General features: G+C 32.3%; 1 pseudogene; it reads right to left on the bottom strand.

Annotated features, from left to right (window-relative positions):
• LOC18609945 lies at positions 8,889-11,335 on the bottom strand (annotated as a pseudogene).

Here is a 13,117-nt window from a genome sequence, read left to right as displayed (position 1 = left end):
AATTTCTTAATATAGTTTTATGAAAATAATAGTAAAATAGTAGAAATAAAATATATTAGTGTCGTATTATGAATTTTAGAAGTATTGGGAAAGAAAATTACTGAAATAGGAAAATATAAAAATAAATAAGAATAAAAATAAAATATTTAGTAATATGAAATAGATTTTAGTAGATAGAAAAATAATAAAAACATATATTTAATTACATAGAAAAAAAGATAAAATTAGGTAGAAAAAATTATTTAGTTATAAAAACATATTTAGAAAAAATGGGGAAATAAATAGACATTTAATTACAAAAAAAAAGATTTAGGTAGATATTAAATATAGGAAAAAGAAATATTTAGTGGCAGAAATAGATCTATTTAGATTGAAAATATATATATATGTAGAAAAGGAATGTATATTTAGATATAGAATATGTCTAGGAAGAAATATAAAACGTGAGAAAAGGTGAAATGTTAGACATAATTATAAAATACATAGTTATGTAAATTTATATAGTTATAAAAGAGGAATGAAAATGAATTAGGAAAAATTAAAATGTAATGAAACAAAATATAAAGGTATCCAAATTGGTTGAAGTAGATAGCTTTATGTAAAATAGGGATGGGTACAAGTAGGGAGAGAGAATGAAAATAGGATATGATAAGAAAATACTAATATAAATAGGATGATTATTTAACTTATTACCGATGATGGGATGTTAATTCGAAATGCGAGGAGTCGCAATTTCGAATGAATTTTCTTAGGTTAGGAATTTCGATTAAGACTCCACTAGTACGATGAGAGAGTCTTAATTTTAAATTTTGATGTTTCTAATTCTAAATAAATTAAAATTATATATACTCAATTAGTCAAGATATAAACAAAAAAAATAAATATAATAATAAATGTAAGAGAACAAATGACATATATTTACTTAAGGTGTCAAAAGATAAATATAGAATTGTGAAAAATAATAATATTCATAATAACAAATAAATAAATAAAAAATAAAATATTCAATGATAGGAAATTCATAATANTGGTAAATTCATAATAATAAATACATTTAAAATATAAAAGGTAAATATTTAGTAATAGAAAATATATTTATAAGGGTTATTAAAAAAAGAATAGGATAGATAATAAAAAAGAGAGGAAGAAGTTGAATTAAGAAATATATATGTAAATAATAATAACTATGAAATAAAATATCTTGCTTAAAGGATATAGAATTTAGGTAAAAAGAGGATCTATATAGTAAAGTAGATAGACTCCTAAATGACAGAAAAACTATAATTTATAATATACATGCCTATAAAGAGAAATAGTAAAAAGGAAATCTTAAAGAAATAACAAAGAAGATATAGAGGGGTTTAGAAACAAACATTAAATTTCATAAGCACATCACACATCACTATTGCATTGTTAAATGTCATGACATGTAGATATTTTATGTACAAGAGTATATGCCCCGATGATGGGATTTTCCAAAGGATCATGCGAATGTGAGTTTTCTTCGAGAAATTTCCTAGATGAAAAGATACCCTCGAGTCCCACTAGTATGATGGGAGGGCTCAGAGAATATCTTTAATAAAAGGCTTCTGCTCGTATTAGGTTTTGCATTCACGAAACATATTATTTTCAAACACGAACGACTACCCCGATGGTGGAATTTATTCTTTAAACATATGAAGGTGAGTTTCTCGTATAATTTCCTAGGTGAGAGAATATCTCTGAATCCCACTAGTATGATGGGCGGATTTAGGAAATATCCTCAATAAAAGGTTTTCATTTGGCATTATTCGAATTTTATGCCATGTATTTTATAATTGTATCATGTGCACGTCATACCCGTCAATTGAATAAAATTTTTTAGTTTGCTAATAAAATAAAGAATAAAAATAAATAAACAATAATTAGGAAAATATAAGAATCAAATCAATGGTTTAGGATAGCATATGATTAAGTGGTACCGTTCGTAAAATGAGCGTCACAGGGGTGCTAATCCTTCCCTATGCGTAACCGTACTCTCGAACCCAACTCTGAAAATTCGTAGACCAAGTCTTGCTCTATAGGCGATCCTTAAATTTATTTAGGATTTTGTAGGATAGAACAAATTTAATAGGTGGCCAATCACACTTAGATAAAAAGATTGGTGGCGACTCTTTAATTTTTCACGTTTAACGGACAAGTTCCTGGACCCACACATTACAATAGATATTATCAATATTGAATGATTTGTAATTTTTATTAAGATCCAAAATAGTGCTTAAAGTTAAAAGTTCCACAACTTGCTCATTGAATTTCAAATTCAATTCTTGTAAATGGGAATCTATTGTCACTAAGAATACATCAATTGGATAATGATGCTCTATAGTTACATTTGGTTGACGAGATTGACCACTGCCCAAGATATATCGTGCAGCCATGTCAGAAAATTCTATCTCATGTTTTTGATAAATTTTTTCACATTCTCAAGCAAATTAGACCACCCATCATTTCTCAACTTTTGAAGGAGTGATTTTGTAGTAAAAATAAGATGAATTGCATTTAAAATATCTCGAGAGAATAATTGTAATGCTTAACAAAGAACATTAGTGATTCCCATGATCTCATACATCAAGTATAATATGAAAATAAATTTAAATGATGCTAATATTTTACTAGCAGTAGAAGTATCATTTTTTTGTGAATAACTAGACCTTTCATTAATAATACTTTCAACAACAGTGTAGGTTGCATCAAACATTCTCATCAAGCTACAAATAGAATAAAAATTTGAGCTCCATCGAGTATCTCCAGCTCTTTGTAGAGTTCCCACTTGATTTTCTCCTTTACCTGTTTCAAGTTCATCACTAGCAATCATGTTTGCAATGTCAATTGCTTGAGCAGCTTGTAATTGGTCATGCCTTTTGGAAGAAGAACTAACAATATTTACAATAGAAGTCAACTGCTTAAAAAATTTTATAACTCTATAATATAAAGTTATTTGGGCTTAATTTTAATTGTAATTTAACTTAGTTCTTGTTGTAATGTATAGAAATTAGTAAGTTTTATTTAATTATTTTAAATTAGTTATTTTAGGTGAGTCAATCTAATCTTAGTTAATTTTATGCTTAATTTGGTGTTAATGTGATTAAGGTAGGTTGTTATTGATTTATTTGTGCTTTTGTAGGTGTTTGATGAAAGAAGAATTTTAGTGGAAGAAGGAAAGCAATTTCAAGGTGCAGACTTGCACTGCACATGTTTCGGTATTTCGACCATAACTCTCTTTATAGAGCTCCAAATGAAGTGATTCTTAGACTATTGGAAAGATAAGAGAGAAAGATACAACGTTTATGTATACACTTCACCCAGTTTAGCTTGGAAGATGGTCAAAAATCTTGTCAAAGTTGATGCATTGTGGTAGTCTTAGAGCAATTATGATTTCTATTAATTAATTGGGCAAGGCTACGGCCCACATAGTATGATGAGGAAATCCTAGCTGAAATTGATTTCTTTTTTCACCCAACTTGGCTTAACTTCGAAACCCTATAAAAACAATGTTTCGGAAGACTTTTAAGAGGAAGAGAGAATGAAACACCAGATTGAAAGCTGAGATTCAAGTTGCAAAATCATTGAAGTTAAGAAAAATTTGAAGGATTCAAGGAGATTTGGAGATCAAGAGTACAATTCTTGAGTTTTTCTATCTTTTTATTCCCTTATTCTCTTGGTTTTGTTTTTAATGTTTAAACTTTATTCAATGATGATGTGTGAGTTTATGGGGAACTAAACTTTTTATCTAAGATTATGATTGAAGTTAATATGTAGTCTGATTTATTTATCTCTCTTTTACTTATATTTTATGGATTTAAATTGTTTATTTTATTTTATTCTTAATGCTTCTAGTTGCTTGATCACCAATTAGATTGAATTGGAAACCTAGGTTAAGCCTTGATGAAGGAGATTTAGGTAGACCTTGAATAGAACAACGTATGATTGAATATACTTAGTTGGTTAGGTGGTTTAATTTACATATAGAGTAGACATACACCTATAGGCCATATGTAGCCAAAATTAGAGCACAAACTTAATGAATCTTTATTCAATTTAATTTACATAGACATATAGTAAATTAACTATGAAGGGTATTTTTATGAGAAACTCGACATAGACTTGTAAATAATTTAAAATTCTAGATTAGCAACTTAATCCATTAAACTAAGCAAAGAGAGAGAGATAATAATCAGATGAAGTATTAGGAGACATCATAATTTTAGGTCTGGTAGTTAAGTGAGTTTTATAAAATAAATTTACTATTTAATTTTATTAGTTTAATTTTTCTTTTTAATAATTTTAAATTTAATTGTTTAGATAAAATTAGAGTGTATTAATTTTAGTAGTTAACAGTAAGAAGTAATTCAATTCTCTGTGGGATCGACACTCTACTCACCCTTATATTATCTTTGCGATACGTATACTTGCATGGGTAAAAAATTGAACAACAAAATTCATGAATATGAACTACTTCTTTAGATGTTGCAACCAATTCTAATTGTAATATGTGAGCATAACAATGCACATAATATGCGTATGGATGATCGTTAAGTACCAAAGCTTGTAAACCATTCCATTAATCATGCATGTTACTAGCACCGTCATATCCTTGACCTCGAATACTTTCAACTTGAAGGTTATAATGAGAAAGAACAGACACTAACTCTTTCTTCAAAGTCATTGCACTAGTATCACTTACATGTACAAGATCAAAGAAACATTCTTGAACGAAACCATCACCGCCAACAAATCTCAAAATAATAGCCATTTGCTCTTTTTTAGACTCATCTTGAGCTTCATCAATAATAATACAAAATTTAGCATTTCCTACTTCCTTTCTAATTGAATTTCTCACCATATTAGCTAAAATATGCAAAATCTTCTTTTGAACATCATTGGATGTGTATTTAGCAACCAGTGGAGCATTTTCTAAGACAATCTTACAAACTTTATCATTGTAAGATCTTAACAATTTCAGCATTTCAATGAAATTTCCTCTAGTTTTTGAGGATGGACTTTCATCATAACTTATAAATGCACAAGCTTGAAAAGTTAACCATCTAACACAATCTATAGAAGCTTTGAGCCTAAGACGATTATTCAAGATCCCTTTTGATGCTTGTCTTTCGATAAGTCTGTCAATATGTTGGGATTTTTTTAATAAACCCTCACAAGATTTTACAGCAACATTGTGTGCGAAATTTGGATTTTTCCCAACATGATTTAAAAGTGGACAATTTTCTCCACTATTACCTTTCTTCCAACTTTGGAAACCCTTTTCAATAAATGCATTTGAACCTGGACGATTTGAGGTGTTCTTACCAAAAAGGTAGCATGGCAAACAAAATACAACATCTTTGTCACAAGAATACTCCAACCAATAAGGATATAATTCAAACCAAGAAGCTTGAAAACGACGAGGATGATCATCATCTGATAAAGGGTACGTCTTAAGAGTGGGTTGACATGGCCCACATTTGAGATAAGCACGACGAATTTCATCCCTTTGATTGATAGGAAATTTTCATATCGTTGGTTGTAATCCAGGATCGGGTTCTATAAGAAAAGCATCAATTTCTTCAGGATTTAGCCTTGGATGTTTTGATTCACATTGCTTTTGTTCGTGAGTTGAAGTATTAAGGCTTGGTGGCTTACGTGTAGGAGAATCATTTGAATGATCTACCTTTTTTTTTTTTTAAGAAAAATTGTCAATTGTTTGAAACTTACTCATATTTTAATCAAACCTTAAAAAAAAAAAAAACAATGTAGTCAACATCTAATATTCTTGTTTATTTATATTCAAAATTAAAATATTAGATATAAAACTATAATGCATAAAATATAAATAGTTAAATACAAAATACACAATTTCACACAATAATTAAATAATATTAATAGAACGAAGAAGGAAAAACAAAACTTTGCTTCCTCTTAATTTTACACAATGGTGATGAGTGGTCTTTGTCTTTTCTTATTCAAGCTCACAAGCTTATAAATTTCTTTTGAAGAATGAGGTGTGTTTCAATGGTGAGTTGTGAGAAAAGAGAAATAAAAATAAAAAGATATAAAAGAGAAGAGTAAAAGAAAAAGAAAAAGAAAAAGAGGTACAGAGAAACTTAAATTAGGGTAAAGTTAAGTAATTTGTGAAATTGTTTTATTATTTATTATTGATTATTTATATTAATTATTAAATAAAAAATTGTTTTGAGTGAGCCATTAAAAATATATAATAAATAAAAATTTTTGAAAAATTTGAGAGGGTGATTGATAAGATATATATAAGAAATAACTATTTTTAAAAATTTAGGGGGGCCAATTGTTGACTTAGCCTCCGCCCCTGACAGGAATATACAAAGATTTGTTATTCATATCCATGCCATGTTGTTTTCTACGTGGGTATGGAAACACTATACCATTTCTTTTACTTTATTTCTTTCGTTTACTTTATTTTAGAAATATATCAACATACCATTTGTGGGCAGTCAAACTATCCCAAATGTGACAAAATTAAAATAATTAAAGATGTCAAGCAATTCCAATGTTAAGACTTTACCAAATGGATTTGCAAATCTGGCTTTGCTTCAAAGTTTTGAAACCTCTGACTGTTAACTCAGTTGGCATCTCTCCTACAAGCAATTGTTGCTCTCTCAAAGCATTACAGTATCTGGAATTTTCGGGCTGTCCACTGTTATTGGAGATATCACAAAGCAAAACAAGTAAAACTGATCAATGATCCCCGAGATTTACCTTGATGGAAAAGAACTGTGACCTCAACCGATATGGAAAGAAAAGTTAATCCTCTGTTTTCTTTTATAGGTATGGCATGTGTAATGGGTCCTTTTGATGTGCGGTCAGGTAGTAGTGTGGCAGAGGGATGAGATAGGAATAAGTCTAGACTTTTTATTAATATTTATAAATAGTGGATCCTTTGATGTTTTTTTTTTTGAATAATTTGAAAATTTCAAATAATGTCAAGAGAAAGAATTTGGATAATTATTTCTTTTTCATATATATATATAAATATAGACATATATACACACATTTTTGGATAATTAAATCATATATCATTATCTAATTTTTGATACACATGAACCAGTTAACCATCAATCATAAGTCTCTGCACACATCACAGATTCACACGACCACATAACAAATCTCGCCATGGACGACCTTCCTAAAAGTCTGGAGAGATAATACGAAATTGTGGATAACAAGAACAACTACGTGAACTGACTTTCCTTAGAGTTGTAAAGATAAATCGGAAAAGTCTGCTGCAATCAACAATGACTATACCACGTCTGACGCCGTCGTCGATCTTCTGCTCAAGATGTTGCTGAGAAAAATTATAGTTTACAGATGCAAGACATACAGGAACAGCTCAAATTATCTGCAATCGAAGAAAATGAAGTTGGGTCATCGCCCCCCGCCCGCAAACATGTTTTTCCCTGTACGTTGAGGTAATAGGCCAAAACAAATTTTAATGGTGTACTAGCTTTGTTCCTTTGCTGGCCGCTGAATATTAACGCAGCAATCTGTCAGAGCCTTTGGTATGTTATCTAGCTAGCTAGCTAGCTAGAGACGTTGGACACGCTATCGCACATTCACTCATACCAAACATAACTTAGAATACGCCAATATCGGACAACCTTTTGGCTGTGTTATCTGCATGCAAAGGCCGAGGAATGGAGACTACTATCTTGCCTTGCTGATCACAGGGCTATCACCGGCGTTGCATTGCTCGTTCCTTCACCAATTAATCACATTCCCCTGGAACTTGGTGCTGTGGATCTATTTCTTTCTCAACCAAAAAGAATTTATTAATAGATCAGTAACTAGAGGACACAAAGTTTAAAACTATAGCAGATAGCGAAGTTTTCTTTGTTTGATAAAATGTAAATAACTTGATTGAGAGGGTTCACCTTAGAGATTATGTGTGGTATTTGTTTGATATTATATGTGTCTGAATGGTCGTTAAACAAATCATAATCTTTACAGAAAGCCTCTCAACTGAATTATTTGCATTTTTTTTAAGAAAATAAGAATATTTTGTTTGATACTATATATGTACGAATGATCATTAAGTTTTTAAAAAACATATTATTAATTTTAACTATTGAAATTCGAGATTAATTTTAACTTGAAAGTCTCAAACCTCTTATTATGTAATCAAAGATCACCATGTATAAAATTAAAGGATTATTAAGTTTTGATATGTCTACTATATGAGTTAGGCACATTGGAGATCAAAGCTATATATACCTGCTTTTGTGGTTATTATATTACTTCTATGTTCGGGAATATGTGATCTCTCGGAAAGAAATATCTTGTTATATATATCTCAAATAACCCCTGTATTATGGCCACTCATTATCAGACAAAAAAAAAAAAGAGTGCACCATATAGGCATAGGATAATTACTGTATGAAACAATGGAAGAAATGGTAAATTTCAACTGCATAATTAATAAATATTTTATCTTGTATCAAAATATTTGGATCAATAATTGATGCATGTTTTCCGTACTCAAAGAATTGATTTTGAATCCCTTCATCTTTATTGTATATAAAAAAAATTCCTTTTATTTATCAAAATAGATCATTTAAATACTATTCTCAAAATATAATCAATTTAAATGTTGTTTTCTACATATGTTATTCTCAAGATAGCATTTTTATGAGATAGAATAATATTATTCATAAGGCATGTATCAATTTTATTCATATATTGATTAGTTACAAGTAAATTAAAGACACACTCAATCCTTTGATTCGGTAGTAAGTGTGGATCTCCTTATTCAAAAGCTGGATTTAAGTCTTGCTTCTTCAAATACAAAAAAAAAAAAAAGGGATAAATTCATCGACATATCAAACACATCTTTTCTTGATTCTAACCTTCAAACCATTTTCAACGTGAAGCCCGATAGAGTGACTGCTTGGGCAGCCAGTTTGGGCCTCCACCACTTCAACTTGATAATTCCAAAGTAGGTTAATTGCCACTGTCTTCATATGTTTGAAACTCAAGTCTTTCCCCAAACGAAAACTCTTGGTCCTGCACTAGTATGAATTTGTAAGATGGTACCTGTACCAGATCTCCATGCTCCGAAATCCACCTTTCTGGTTTGAATTCTAAACAATCTTTACCCCATATTTCTTCCATCCTTCCCATTGAATAGACAGAAATAAAGATCCTTGCTCCTTCATCAACATCATCTCCGCTTGGAAGAACATCCGATTTGATTGCAGTTTTACTGTTGACAGGTGTGGGTGGTATAGTCTTAATGTCTCACACAAGGTTGCATGTAGGTACACGAATTTGTTCAGCTCTTCCCCATTGAAAGACATCAACTTCTTATCTTTGCTTGTTGGGGAATGCACCTTGATCTCTTCTAAAATTTTGCTTTCTACGTATGGATGTGTTGAAATAAGCCAGAAAAACCAAGAGAGGCCGGTACTGATAGCGTCATTTCCTGCTGTTATGAAGCTGTAGGCAGTGTCCCTTAAAAACTTATCAGATTTCCCTAAAGCACTCTATAGATACTAGATTTTGGTTAATACTGTTGCTTTAAAGAATTATGTTACAACATAATGTTGTACATAGAACGACCAGAATAAGTGAAGTGCTACTTCACGCAGAATAACTAAAACAAGTGAAGCGCTACTTCACGCAGAACAAGTGAAGCGCTACTTCACGCAAAACAAGTGAAGCGCTACTTCATGCAGAATAAGTGAAGTACTACTTAAAGCAGAACAATTAAAAAAAGTAAAGTATTACTCCATATGGAACAACTAATACAAGTAGAACAGCCACTTTGAATAAAATAATCACTTTACTTGGATGACAGTGAAAGTAGCTCAGAATAAGTGGTAGGGTTCATGGGTTACTTTCATCTTGGGATGTTCTAGAGAGTTTGGCTTGGTGGCTCAGATATGGAGGTAGTTAAGAGGTCTTCCTCTTAACCCTTTCCTGAAGTACAAGTATTTCACCCTCTTACCTTATTCTCGTATACTTATTCATGTACAGCTTATTCTCTTGTACCTATTCTCGTACAGCTTCTTCTCTTATACCTATTCTTGTACACCTCTTTTCTATTACCTTTACTTGAGAACAAGTCTTACTACATCCAATTACAGTAACGGTTACTTACATTAATATTCTTCATAATAATGTCATTCATTAGGCGCATTAAAGCCTATTCTTATGTAACTGCCACTTTTAGCACTATATATAGAGCCTCACAATTCATTTAGGGGGACTCTTCTCTCCCCCTCCAAGCTAACACATTTTCAACTTGAGAGCTTCTCTCTCTAAGTCTCTTTAAGTCTCTTCTTATTATCTTCCACCTGCCACAGCACTTAGTACTTCAATAACTGCTTCAATCTTCCTCTCTGCTGCCTCTAGCACATCCTTTTACTTGTTTGCAATGCTTCCTCTCCCTATCACAAGAACCCCTTTAACACACTCATTTCTCCTTTTTCTTCAACTATAAAAGCTGTCAGTAAGTCGAATTCATCGTCTTCCACTCTTGTTTTGCTGCTTAGTTTTTCTCGTTTCGATGAAATGCAGTTGTATACAAAATCATCCACGATTTTCAGACCTTTACTCAACTTCTTCTCCTCCCCAATCTGTAGACATCTTTGCAACTTCCAAATGCTTACAGGCAGTATATTCCTGTACAGCAAGGCCTCCTCTACTTCATCAAATGCCACTTTGCTTGGAACATTTGAAAATTCGGCTGATAGAGTTTTGGGGTCGAAGCCTAATGCTAATAAGCATATGTGGTCATAGTCGAACCGTTGAAGTACATTTTCGAGGTCCACTTCAGTTTTCAAATTCACGACATGCTCGAGGACCGACATTAGACATTTTTCTAGCTTTTGCTAGAAAATTTTGTCTAAATAGAGCATACTTCTTGTTATTCTTAGTCAATGAATGCAAAACCTTCCTTTGGCTTCTCCATCTATGTGAATCAGAAGTGACAATTCCTTCTCCAAAAGGTTCAAAAATTTCTCTGAACTCCGAACCCTTTTCATAGTTATCGAAGTTTCTGCACAAAATGTGGTGCATTCATGGGATCGTTAGTGAGAACGATGTCTAAGCTAGGAAACCAAGGTCCCTTAAACTTGAAAGTTCCCCCATAAAAGTTAACAAGATCGGTGAAGAACTCGAAAACTTGCCCTGAGTTGCAAAGAAGAGCTGGCATCATTCTAACAATGGGCCAATTTGTAACGAGGGAGTTTCTGTTTCTATACCAATGGCCAAGAAAGAGAAAAAGGGGAATGAAGAGAATCGCTATAATAATCTCCAGTGACATTGTCGCTAGCTTTTCTTAAAGAGGTTTTCGTTGTCTTCCAAGCTTTTCCCAGTTGCCTTTCATAAAGCCAGCGAGCGGGAAAAACTTTTGCCTTTCCTAATGACTACTTCCTTGAATGTGTAAGCCCGACTTTTCGACACTGTTAATATCTATGTTCGGTCTACAACCGTCGCCCAAACCTTATTCTCATCTTTCAAAATTTTTTTTCGTTAATTCTTAAATTATTATTCAGAATTCAATGAAACAATATTTCAGTAACATTAGTTAATTAAAAGAAATTTTCAAATGATTGACTATTTACAAAAAAATAAATATTCATATATATATTTGTCGTTTGTAAATAATTAACCTATATGATTTTATGAACAAAATAATATTACTTTTAATTAGAATGTTTTTAGTTTGAAGTTTTGTAGACACCTAAATAAAAAAAATAAATATAAAAATATAATAATAAAAATAATTAAAAAAATAAATAAATAAAAAAAGGGGGATAGCTGGGCGTACGCCCAGCCATCCCTTCGCCATCCCGTCCCCCACCCACTACGCGTGATGGGGGTTCTGGCCACCAACTCCAGGGGGTGCCAGAACCCCATCACCGGGTTGTCCAAATTTTTGGACAACCTGGCTCTTTAAAGGTTACCTGCAAAGAACAAAAAATGGGGGAACACAAAAAAAAGCAAAAAAATCGTAGATCTACCAGCATCTACCTAACCACACAAAACAAAAATAAAAAAATCAAAAGAGAGAGCCAAAAAAATCGAATCGGGGTTTCAACGGGGGATTTGGGTTCGGCTTGAGGGAGAGAGATCGGTGAACGGTGAAGGGAGAGACGGATCTGTGGAGTGCCGGTCACCGGCGGGAGAAAGCCGAAACCCGTTTGGGTCATCGCCGACCGAAGGCAAAAAGGGTGCCCGATCCGTCAATCGGAAGGGAAGAGGTGCATTCAAGAGAGGGTCCGAGGAAGCCGACGAGAGATTTGGGGAAGAGAAGACGGGACGCCGGCGTCGGCAAAGAAGGGAGACTTTTTCTAGAGAGAAGGGAGAGGGTGCGGCTAGAGAGAGAAACTGAAGTCTGAAAATGAGAGGAAAAGACGAAAACGGGATTTATATACCCTAGTTTAGGGCCTAAAACGGCGTCGTTTCAGCAGAGGGAAGAATTCAAAAGGTCGACGCCAAAACGACGTCGTTTGAGGGAGCCCCCAGAGCCCCAAAACGGTGCGTTTAGGAGAGGGCCAAGCGGACCAAGGAAGCAGGCTAGGGAGACCTCCGTGCAGCCCACACAACTTGGGCCATCTTTCTAGCCCAAGCAAGGTGAGGCCTTACCCATTGCTTGTGAATGTGGGCTTATTGCTTTGGGCTTATCTAGTTTATCTTAATTGTTTGCTTAGCTTTAATAAAAATATGTAAATAATAACAAAAAATATTAATATTAAATATATTTGGGGGTTTGCAAAAAATAAAGTAATAATAATAATAATAATAATAATGCATGATGCAAATGTATATATATATATGTATATATTATATCATATTTTTTTTTAAAAAATAAAAATAATAAAAGATAAAAAAATAAAAAATAAAATAATAAATAATAATAATAATAAGTGAAAAATAAATAAATAATAAAAAATTAAAAATAATATAATTGGAACAAATATTTGAGTATTACCACCAAAAAGGGGCAAAGAGTTGCCTCTTTNTGCAAATCGATCTCGATAATCCGGACAAGATATATTGGAGAGGACAGAAGACCGGACACAGGCGAAAGTTAGCCAAGATG

This window comes from Theobroma cacao, chromosome 2 (assembly GCF_000208745.1).
Source record: "Theobroma cacao cultivar B97-61/B2 chromosome 2, Criollo_cocoa_genome_V2, whole genome shotgun sequence".
In the NCBI taxonomy this organism is placed as follows: Eukaryota; Viridiplantae; Streptophyta; class Magnoliopsida; order Malvales; family Malvaceae; genus Theobroma; species Theobroma cacao.
The sequence above is the reverse complement of the archived record's forward strand: the minus strand, read 5'-3'. Positions and strand labels throughout refer to the sequence as shown.